This window comes from Gymnoscopelus braueri (assembly GCF_963280865.1).
Source record: "Gymnoscopelus braueri genome assembly, chromosome: 16".
NCBI lineage: Eukaryota > Metazoa > Chordata > Actinopteri > Myctophiformes > Myctophidae > Gymnoscopelus > Gymnoscopelus braueri.
The window spans coordinates 13,540,354-13,552,806 of record NC_137616.1 but is presented as its reverse complement, the minus strand read 5'-3'; positions in this window follow the sequence as shown (position 1 = coordinate 13,552,806).

The following is a 12,453-nucleotide window of genomic DNA, read 5'->3' as shown; positions in this document are numbered from 1 at the left end:
AAATCCACGCACCATTTGCAAGAGTCGCAGAACGGTCACCAAGTAAAGCAGCATTACAAACGTAATACCTAAAAACAAAAGGTCTACTCAAGAAAACACCTTCTGACCATCACAAGACATCTAAGTGCTCAGGGAAAAACATTTCTCGAATAAAACACATCAACACAACATTATCAACCAACTCCGCCAAAAACATTAACTTTACACTTTCAATACAAAAAACAAAGTGACAGCCAGCACTTTCTTCAAGGGAAAGGTCCGGGTAATGATGGGACATTGAAAAACTCCCACTCTTCGAAACCCGAACAATGACTTCAAAGAAAGTAATATTTGCCACTTCAAGCCCCATTTCATCACATTTCCATCATTAATAAAACCACAGGCATTTTACGGGCATTTGACTCACGAAGTTCGACACGCGCCGATGTATCTGGACATCTGTACAAATATCCAGATCTTATAACCGGGACCTGTGGACTAGACCTTTCAAAGTCCGCAAACACAGTAAAAAAAATAAAAGGTGCTGACTTATGCCCTCATGCCGGACTACTACCACCGGTCGGCCAATCTACTCAGTGTGTCGCTCCTTGGACACATATCGGGCACACACAATTTGTCACTAAACACCGGTCAGAGGTATCGGAAAGGGTTTGGAGCAGAGGCCCGGCTCCTGAATCCTAGAATCACCCACAGTCTCACTATAATATCACGGTACGCTAAGCCATATAACACAAAAGATCTATGATCTCCCGTGCGCATAACCCGCGCGCCCTGTTACTATATATATTCACCGCCTTACCAATGTAAAACAATTATCTCAAGCCCAAACTTTTTATTGCCTTATTATAGTTTGTCAGAGACACTACAAAATCTATTTACACTGTAAAAAGGTGGTGACCTATGTCCTCACGCCCGAGCCATACCACAGGGCGGCCAATCAACTTAGTGCGTTGCTCCATGAACGCATATCGGACACACACAATTTGTCACTAAGCACCAGTCAAATCAGTAAAAAGGTGCCGAATTATGTCCTCACGCCCGAGCCATACCACAGGGCGGCCAATCAACTTAGTGCGTTGCTCCATGAACGCATATCGGACACACACAATGTTTCGAAACACCAGTCCATTTAAATGAGTCTGAAACATGAAGGCCTATTACATTGTTATAATAGGTATAAAATAGAACTTAGTAGCTTCCAGGCTTTTAACGGTCCTACAAGCCATTTGTGCCACAAAACACTTACCTTAACCTGGATTCCCCAAAAACCACCCCCTCCAGGAAACCAGCCCATCACTTCCAAAACCAAAAACAAACAAGCAAGGTCCTTTCGCATATTCTTCCCTCCAAAAAGAAGGAAAAAATAGTAAAACGACTGCCGACAGACGCCATTTCTGATGTATATTTGTGGTCGAAAGAGTGGCTGAATTAGTCTCATGGTGAAAGGTTCAAGAAGGGAAGTCCAGTCCAAGGATTTCAGTTAGGTTTCTTTTTATTCCACCCAACAGGCAAACTGCCAGGTAGTCAGATTAGCAGCGCGCAGTCATCACATACAAGCATGTCATTTTATACTCGGTCTACCTTCTGCTCACAAGGGGAGGGGTCAGGTAGCTAAGCCCAGCCCCTAATCCCCGTGGGCCTATCACATCAAATACATGAATACTTAAAGAGCTGGTGCCATGTTTTTGAACTTTTTCTGTTTTTCATGTGTCTATGAGGTTGATAGAACTTCATTAAGCCCCCGGTGATGTTTTTATGGTGTTTTATGTCTTCTCTGACTATTTGGAGTTTCTACCTGGAGGCTGAAACCTTGAGGGTCAAACATGCCAATAGAGAAACAGCGCTTTAGTGACATCACAAAGCCATACCCTCCCCCTCATTATCATAACACAACAGGTGTGGGCATGAGGAGGAGGAGGGACTAGGACAGGTGGGTGGTGCTAATGTGGTGGAGGAGGTGCTAAGGTGAGAACCAGGTATACTTAATGAACTGGTGGGTGTGTCTACATAAAAACAACATTTTAACACTTACTGTACACTTTCTTTTTGTTGAAAAAAATCCTTACATAACAATAATACCTTATGATCAGGTTTTAGGGTTGAAAAATATCATGGCACTCCATCTTTGAGGAGTCGTGGCCGAACCCCCACAAACATCCTGATTTGCATGTCTTTACAGTGTACAAATTTGTCTTATGTCCAATTATCAAACTTTACTTTTGCACAAAACCTTGTTTAGTAATCCTTGTTCAACATCTCTTAAGCTTTATAATAAGACCACACACATTATACTTTCATGATTGCAAACAGCAGTTTAAGAATACAATGAGTCAAATAGAACCCAGCAGTCCCTCTAAGACTGACCACTTCCCTTAACTGATGTTTCTCTTTGTTAACAACACAGGTCATAGTTATCAAGACTTTAATCATTTCCAACTACTCATTTAAAAGGCTTTTAGTATTGTGTACATAGTCTTACTCAACTTGACAGAGTTAAAGCCAAACTTTCTTCTGTAGACTTGCTGTCCTCTGCCTAACCACTACGCATTCCCTGTCTGTAGCCAACACCCAGGAAGGAACAAAGGGATTATAATTAGTTCAAGACAGGGGTAGCATCACCGGACTCCAGGAGGGCAAGCCTCAAACAGTATGCCTACAATAGAACAAAGACTTCTCTTGTAGCGGTAAACACAAGTTTCTTTTGTCAATCAATTCACCTGCGAGTGTCAACACCGGAATTCTAAAGATTTACTTATCTAAAACAAGAAACAAAGGGTCTACCAGACAGCCTGTTCCATCCTTGGGTACTTTTTACATGTCAATGCAGAGGAACCAAAAGGTTCAGGTGTGGGGGAAGGCCAAGTTGATCGCCTCTCAGCCTCAGCCTTCATGAACAACTGGAGAAAACCCCCGACCAACATTTAAATTCATTAGTGTGTCTTTACTTCAAGCAAGTTCTGCCGTTTTATATTCTTACTTATATTCAAATACCACGCTTATGTTTGACAAGTATACATCACATTGATCAGTCATATTTATTTTTCAGCGTCACATAACATAAGCATATGAACAAAGAGGCTGTGGTCAAAAGACACGCTTCCCCTTCTCACTGTCATCCACTCTATCAACCATTAACAGTCAGCTGGCTGGTGTCATGATCGTTAGCCCCCCGCTGGGAAAATAAACACGTTGATGGCCCACTCACTCGTGGACTTCAAAGCAGGTGGATGAAAGACATTTAAGTAGTTTTCTGTATGAATGGAACTTTTGTATGAATGGAAGGTTTGTCGAGGGTGAGTGAAGAGAGAGAGAGAGAGAGAGAGAGAGAGAGAGAGAGAGAGAGAGAGAGAGAGAGAGAGAGAGCGCGCGCGCGCACCATATATAACAACACTATATAAAAAAGAACGAGCGAGTTGATATTTCAAGATTATGTTTGGAGTGGAATGAGATTGGCTACAGAAGATAGTCTATATCCTCAACAAAAACCTGAATTAAATAATAATTGTGCATTGTCTGTTTCACAACATGGAAAGTTTATCTAGCCATCACCATTCATTCGTGGCCGACCTCACAGACACGCACGCGCGCGCAAACACACACACACACACACACACACACACACACACACACACACACACACACACACACACACACACACACACACACACACACACACACACACCCTGTGCGCTCAGTCATTTCATTCTGCATGGGGCAAAGCCCGTTGATGGTGATTGTAGATTAATAAGCAGGCTACTATTACTATTGACCCCCCGCCCCCTTCTCTCTCCTCGTGTCAGGGACCCCCAAAATTATCATGACTCATACAGCAAATTTAAATAGACAGAAGCTATAGAGCTTCTCCAAAAATATCTGATTTCCTCAAAGCGTCGCGCTGTGACGCGTTGTGAGCTTGTAGATCAGCTATTTTTGGGCAGCAAAGTGAAGGAGAAATTACAGTTATACAACGCATGATGCCCGCTGATCCAAAAGTTACATTTCAACATATAGCCTATCATTTTATTGAGTATGAATCAAATCTTAATTAATTCACAGAAGTAACATAGATACTCCAATTGCTTTCGTGAAAGGACATACAGGCAAGACAGATACAATAAACTTTTATTTGATTTAATAAAAGGAGGATTAATTAATAATTCATGCACGGTAACTTTGATGTTGGTTGGGGTAATTAATGACTATAGCAACATGTCATCCCGAGCCTATTTACCAAGTTAATTCATTCAGGAAATATTAGTATATTAATATTTAGAGAATACAATATTTTTATTGACATTAAAATAAAATAAATATAGCTGCTGTCGATTTGTCTATAGTCTCATCGGGACTCAGGGACCAAATAATAATAATAGGTCTATATAATAATAATATTAATAATATTAATAATATTAATAATATGTAATAATAATAAGGGTAATAATAATAATAATAATAATAATAATAATAATAATAATAGAAACTGTGTTCATGGCAGGTAGTGCTCAATGTTAAATGCTATGACCCGTGAGTAATAATAATAATAATAATAATAATAATAATAATAATATATAATAATAAATGTAATAATAATAATAATAAGGGTAATAATAATAATAATAATAATAATAATAATAATAATAATAATAATAAAACAACAGCAACTATGACATCAACACTAAACTTTATTTGTATAGCATACACTCAAATTGCTTGATATTAAAGAGATGAACAGGAATATAGTTTTAAAGGAAGCAAAACTATAAGCAGTGATTTCAAATGGAAACAGAATTTTTAAGCACATAGGCCTACTCAATCAATAAGAAAGTTAAATAGATTTAAGAATAAAGCTTTATTAATCTTCATGAAACATGTTATTAAAATGGAACAGATGGTTGTTATTCACATTCTAATAGGCTCCCTTTTAACTAAATAATGGAATAATATGAATATAAATGGTAATATAATGTCTACAGTGCATATTGGGTAGAACTGCAAGGCAGACAAACCAAAGCAAACACACAGACTACCACATGTAAACACAGCCATCATGTAGCTGTACCAACACACCAGCTAACTGATACATTGTGAACATGATGGTTTCAGCAGAAAAGTCTTTCACAGATCCAGTAGTTGAAACCGATAGAACACCGTAGGTCATTCCATCCTCTGAAGGAAGAAGGATTATACTCATCATAATACCCAGCAATAACACAGACTCTTTCTGCTTGTTGGTGAGTATTTGCAGCAGGATCCCAGTACCTGTAGAATTAGGAACATATAATTAGTACAATACTTTTACAAGGATGGTCTTTCACCCTAAATGTTTTGTTTTTTAATCATGACCCAAGTGATATTCTAGATATTAGATGCAAATTAACTGGATAATGAAGTAGACAATATAATCTCTTTGTAAGGATAAGGATAATTCCTTTTAACAGGTTGTTCATGAAAGTCCTTGCGGTCTTGTTTCCAATGAGAACCTGTGAGCAATTGGGGTTAAGAGTCTTGCTCAGGGACAAATTTCATATCATCGGCACATATGCTGGGATAGCCTGGAATCGAACCTGGGGCAACCAGGGCCAGCTCTGGTTCCCTAGGCGGGCTCACTAACCACTCAGCTATGGCCGCCCCTTGTGACAGTGTAGCAGGTGTTAAGGATGTAAAATGTTTAATTAAAACATTAATCAATAGTTGGTTCACCTTATCGATCAATCATCAATTCATTGATAAGCAATTATTTTCCTGACAAACTGAATTTACTATTACTAGTACAAACAACATCTATAAATATTACATGAGAGACTGAAATATTTTTTCCTGAACATTCTTGTATTTAAATTGACCAAACACAACAGTTCCTGTAAATTAATGTACAACAACAGTATAAGATATTAAACTCTCATATCATTGCTGTCGGGTGGAAACCTTGTATGTCCAAAAACATAATTTTTTTGTCATTTCTTCATGAAAATAGCGGGGTGACATGCATTCAGTATGTAAACAGATGGACACACTTGTCTCTTGTTTTGATCTTTAACCTATCCACATAACTTCCAGGAAGTCCTGGAAGATACATACCGTACATTCTTGCAGATAAGTGCGTTTAGGAACAGATTTGCAGAACCACAGAATGTTCAATTAATTGTTTAATGGTTTGATTTAATTTACTTATCGGCAAGTAATCAATAGTGGATTAATTGTTAACGTCCCTAGTATGTTTTTATTTTATAACATTTAATACCATTTAGAAGAACTAGGCTGATTCCCACTACACACGCCTCATCCATCCCCAAAGAAAACAGAGAGCTGAAGTTTAATAAAGGGAAATACAAAGCAACATGCTCTGTAGATTATGCATGTTGACTTCATAATACATAGGAACACGTGACCCTTTGGTTATGCAATATACCCGTTGTACCCATTGTCAGAGTTTATTGCAGTATCATTGGTATTTCGAGGCCAGTCTATGATGTCAGTACTTTGATGTCATATTGATCAGGGATCAGAGACAGACAGACAGACAGACAGGCAGGCAGACAGACAGACAGACGGAAATAATATATATAGCATTTCACCAGAGGTTATGGACTTCATAGAAGGTGAACACATGTTCTCTGTTTCCCAGTGACTACAAATCAACAGTTTAGTCAGAAAGGCATGTATCACATTCTGACACACTGTCACTGATTATTTTGAAAGTTGATCAGTTTGTTTCGCGGCCTGAAAAGTTTGAGAACCTCTGTCATAGATGACTGACATCATGACTGATGTCTCAGTCTGGTCACATGAAGTCAGATCCACATTGGAGCCACAGCGTTCCCATGGATCCTGAAATCCACATTATTTACTATGTTTATATATCGTTGCTGTCGGGCAGAAACCTCTTATCTCCATATCCTAACTTCTTGTGTTTATTCGTAAATTAACCCTACTTGATCATACTACAGCGTCACACAAAAGCATCAAAAGTAGCAGATCTACAAGCTCCAAACGCGGTGCAAAGCGACTTGTTTTAAGCTTGTAGATCTGCTACTTTTGCTATTTTTGAATTTGAATCCTGAAAAGTAACAGTTCTGGATAAATGAGTGTTATGTTCTAATAACACACTGTAATACAGGGGTTTGCTGTATGTTCCTATATAGAGGTTAAGGTCCCTTTAAGAGACGTGGTTATTATGGGATGTTGAGTTTACGCTCTAGGACAAGGAAGTATGATCTGTACTGTGTGAGACTTCAGTAAAGGCAGAGTATGTTCTGAAGTTGAAACGTGTGTGCGTGTCAGTCTTTTCCAACACAACAATGAGGTTTCCACCCAACAGAGACGATATAATACTGAATGGACACCATACAGTTTGATCAAACACTAAAATATATGACAATAAACCTGAAACCTGCAGAATGTGAATAAAGAACTGTAAATTATTATCTATTAAATTACATTCTGAGAACAGATGGAGTGAATTAAGTTAAATAATAATAATACGGGTAATGATAATAATAACTAGAAACAAATTTCCTACGAAAATTTAAGTGTGCCTGCGTTGGCTGAGGAGTTGGCTGAGGGGCTTTGTTGCCGTGGTAGCGAAAAAATAGCCTGGTCGGCCCGGTCGTTGCGCACGTTTTGATGTATACAACGGCACTAACGAGTAAACCGTGTGGGAGGAGAAACTTTTTTCGCGGTACGTGCGGCCAAAAGGGGCGGAGTTTAGCAGTTTTTGGCTAATAACGTCGCCATGGTAACGCGTATCGGAAATTCACTTCCGAGCACACGATTCCCGACCTGGCCGCACGTTTTGATGTATTTATTGTTGCGGTAGTGTAAACCGTGCGGCCCGTACGGACGGACGAACTTTTGTGGCGACATGGAGTGGTGGATTAATAAATATGGCGGAATGCAACAAGTGTGCCACTGCCATTACATGGCAGGCACACTTAATAAGTATGGCGGAATGCAACAAGTGTGCCACTGCCATTGCATGGCAGGCACACTTAATAATAGCAACAACAACATTAATACACTTTATTTGTATAGCATACACTCAAATTGCTTTACATTAAATAAATGAGATGAACAGGAATACATTTGTAAAGGAAGCATCAAAGACTAGAAACAAATTTCCTACGAAAATTTAAGTGTGCCTGCGTTGGCTGAGGAGTTGGCTGAGGGGCTTTGTTGCCGTGGTAGCGAAAAAAGTAATAGCCTGGTCGGCCCGGTTGTTGCGCACGTTTTGATGTATACATTGGCAGGGGCGTGTCAACCGTGTGGGAGGAGTAGCATTTTGATCCCCCCGGGCGGCCAAAAAAGTCAAGAAAAAAACAGCAAAATAATGATTATAAAATCAATAAAAAATAAACCGAAACTCAATAAAGGAAAATTAAAAAAACGAAAAATTTAAGGTAAGAATGGGCATCTAAAACAATGTTTGAAAAAAATCTAATAATTTATTTTAATATATAAACAATTACTCAAATGGTTTCAAGTGCTTGTTTCACCCACTTCTGAAGGTCTGACACAAAAACTGACCATTATACATTTGTTTGCAGACCCCTATTTAGGGGGGTAGGCGAAGTTTCGGAGCATTTCGGGCACTTTTCAAAACCGGAAGTGATAAATCCACTTCCTGTTGTGACGCATGTGTTCGCAGACCCCTATTTAGGGGGGGTAGGCGAAGTTTCGGAGCATTTTGGGCACTTTTCAAACTGGAAGTGAAGAGGTCCAAGTCCCGGTTGGACCATTGAGCTGCATACACCTCAAAGAGTGTTTTGGTGTAAAAAAAAAAAAATCGAAAAAAAAAAGTTTGGAAAAAAAAAGTGATCTGTAACCGTTAACATGGGTTTGCATGGGGGACTGTAAGGGGGCGTGGCTACGTGGTTGGGGGCGTGGCTACGTGGTTGGGGGTCCCCGGACCCCCAAACATGTCCACCCATCAACCTGCACTCTTAACCGGATCTGTAACCATTAACATGGGTCCCCCAACCCCCAAACATGTCCACCCATCAACCTGCACTCTTAACCGGATCTGTAACCATTAACATGGGTTTGAATGGGGGACTGTAAGGGGGCGTGGCTACGTGGGTGGGGGCGTGGCTACGTGGGTGGGGGCGTGGCTACGTGGTTGGGGGTCCCCGGACCCCCAACAGCCAAACTCAGTTGGCCATGTGGCCGATGAGAGGAGAAGAGATCGTGGTCCATTTCAATGTAAAATGTTGATTACATCATCATCCTAGATGAGGATGATGATGATGAAGGGTAGGTTTGTAGAAAAAGTCTGAATTTTGGACTGAAAAGGGGGCGTGGCTACGTTGTTTCGCCTATAACGTCGCCGTGGTAACGCGAAACGGTGAGAAAAGTAATGCGGTAAGTGGCCCGGTCGTCCCGCACGTTTTGATGTATACATTGACACTAACGAGTAAACCGTGTGGGAGGAGAAACTTTTTTCGCGGTACGTGCGGCCAAAAGGGGCGGAGTTTCGCAGTTTTTGGCTAATAACGTCGCCATGGTAACGCGTATCGGAAATTCACTTCCGAGCACACGATTCCCGACCTGGCCGCACGTTTTGATGTATTTATTGTTGCGGTAGTGTAAACCGTGCGGCAGTTACGGAGTGACGAACTTTTGCGGCGATAAATAAACTTGGATTAATAAATATGGCGGAATGCAACAAGTGTGCCACTGCCATTACATGGCAGGCACACTTAATTAACAGTGATTTGCAATAAAAAGAGACGTTCAAAAGGGAACAGTTAAAATTCTTAAGCACATATTCAATCAATAAGAAATGTAAATAGAAAAGACAAATAAAACTAGAAAAAGTGCTCCTCGGAGCACAAGTCTCCGCCAGGTCAGGTAGGTTATTATGGCCTCCTGGTGGCGCTATAATAGGCCAATGTGAAAAGGGTGCCATTTCTTCTTAGGCCTTTCACAGCAATCGGACACTGTATTCATGATTTGAGGCATTTTGTTCCAAAAATGTGGTTTGCTAAATTAGACCTGCTGGTGGCGCTATAACAGGCCAATGTGAAAAGGGGGGCATTTCTTCCTCGGCCTAATGGGAATGTGCGTACAAAAATTCACGGAAACTGCACTGTTGATGATTTGAGGAATTTTGTTCAAAACTGACCTATCCTGCAAACTTTGGAAGCCAATGTTAGGCAAGTAAGATGGAATATGATATATCGGACACATCCATCTTGATCACATGACTATAGAGATACTGTGTACCGATGTTCGTGTTTTTTGGACAGAATCTGAAGGAGTAAGAGGAAAACATTTGTTTTACAAAAGTCAGCCTCCTGGTGGCGCTCTAAAAGGCAGATGTGAAAAATGCAGGGCAAAGGTTTTTCCTTGGCCTTTAGGGAGTGTGCTTGCAAAGTTGCACGAAGATCGGTGCAGTTATAGGTAAAAACGTGAATCGGCCTGTTATAGCGCCACCATGAGGCTGTTTTCAAGTGGCATTTCTTCCTGGGCTAAGTGGGAATCTACATGGAAAATATCACGGAAATCACATGCTGCGTACATGATTTGAGGCATTTTGTTCAAAACGAAGCAATCCTGCAAACTTTGGAAGCCAATCTTAGCCAATCCGGATGGAATATGGAAAATCGGACAGATCCGTGTTGATCACATGACTATAGAGATACTGTGTACCGATTTGCGTGTTATTCGGACAAATGGTGGCGCTATGACAGGCTGATCTGAAAAATGTGGGGCAGAGGTTCTGCTGTGGCATCCAGGGAGTGTGTGTGCACAGTTTCACAGCGACCGGGCCAACGGTGGTGGAGATTAGCTGCTCGCAGACAGAAGGACGGACGGACGGATGGATACACGGACGGACGGATACACAGACACACGGACACATGGACGGACGGACAGGGGGCAAAACATACTCTCTCGCCTTTCGGCCTGGCGGAGACAATAAATAGCAAAACTGTGATATGGCTGAGAAAATGGTGAGAAATAGAGGTATAATATCTTTGAAGTATCTCTTCCACGGCCTTAAAGGCTCTATTGCACTTTTGTAGTTGCCAACAACGCCATATTGTAGATAATTTGTTGTTCCAGTGGTGAGAATGAATGGTTGTAGAATGAATTTGAGTCTTCACTCCAGTAAGTGAGGTTTCTTTGCTTCCGATTTATTGCATAAGTACAAAACAGTACAAAACAGCTCTTCCATGGACCCTGAGGTCCTCTCAGCAGCCTGCCGGCCACTGAGTGTCACACACCAAGTCGCATTTCAGTATAGTCTTTATAACAGAGAGATCTAAAGAAAGAGGAGGTACAGGTATGGGTGTGTCAGACTTCAAAGGTGAGCCCCCACCCAACCCAAAACATTTGCAACTGTTTAGGGCAGGAAGGGGGAATGGGGGACACATGCTCTCTGTCTCCTGCAGGTAAGACAAAGAAAATGCTAAGAGCACCCCACACCCCGCTCAGACAAACCGGCACCTCTCTGACTCAATCCACTTCTTCTGTCTGACTGTAGGTTACTTGTAGACTTGTGAAGTTAAATAATGCTAACAAATGTGTATGTTATGTTATGAAATATACTCCATCTTCTTGTGCATTCATTTAATAATTTAAGACTAAAGCTTTATCAATCTACATGAAACATGGTATTAAAACGGATAACCACTATCTGTTAGATTAATGTTATTCACATTCTATAGGCTCCCCTTTAACTAAATAATGAAAATATGAATATAAATGGTCCGACCAAGTGGAGCTTACTATGTAACTCTGCCTGGGTTGTGTCTCTGTATCTCTGTGTGCAGTATCTGTCTGTGTCTCTGTGTGCAGTGTGGCTCAAATCCTCAGCCCTGTGTGCAGCCAAGTAAATGTCCAATATAGACGTACCATACATCAAATGAAAGGTCTTTGAAAACTGAACACACCTGTCAAGGTTGCGTTTAAGCCCGCCCCTTCCCCCGGAAGCCACGCCCCGGAGAAGGCTCCTAAAAACTCCCCATTGAAACCCCATGTTAAATGAAAAGTGCCCGATTCGCTCCGAAACTTTTTCTACCCCCCCTAAGTGGGGGTCTACGAACAAATACTTCGGGCTCGGATTTTGGCTCCGCCCCCCGGAAGTGGGTGAAACAGGCACTTCAAACACTTTGTTGAATTGTTCAAAAACATTCAAAGTTTTTTTTTGGTGAATTTCTATTTTCCTAAGATGCTCCTTTTAACGCAGATTTTTTATATATTTTTTATATATTTTTTTATTGGTTACTTTTTTTTAGATGATTTCTTTTCATTATTATTTTTTTTTTTTTGCGTTCGCTTCCCGCGTTCGCGCGTCTTACTTGTATAATGTCTACAGTGCATACTGGGTAGAACTGCAAGGCAGACAAACCAAAGCAAACACACAGAACACCAGCTAACTGATACACTGTGAACATGATGGTTTCAGCACACAACTCTCTCACAGATCCAGTAAGTGACATGGATAGAACACAG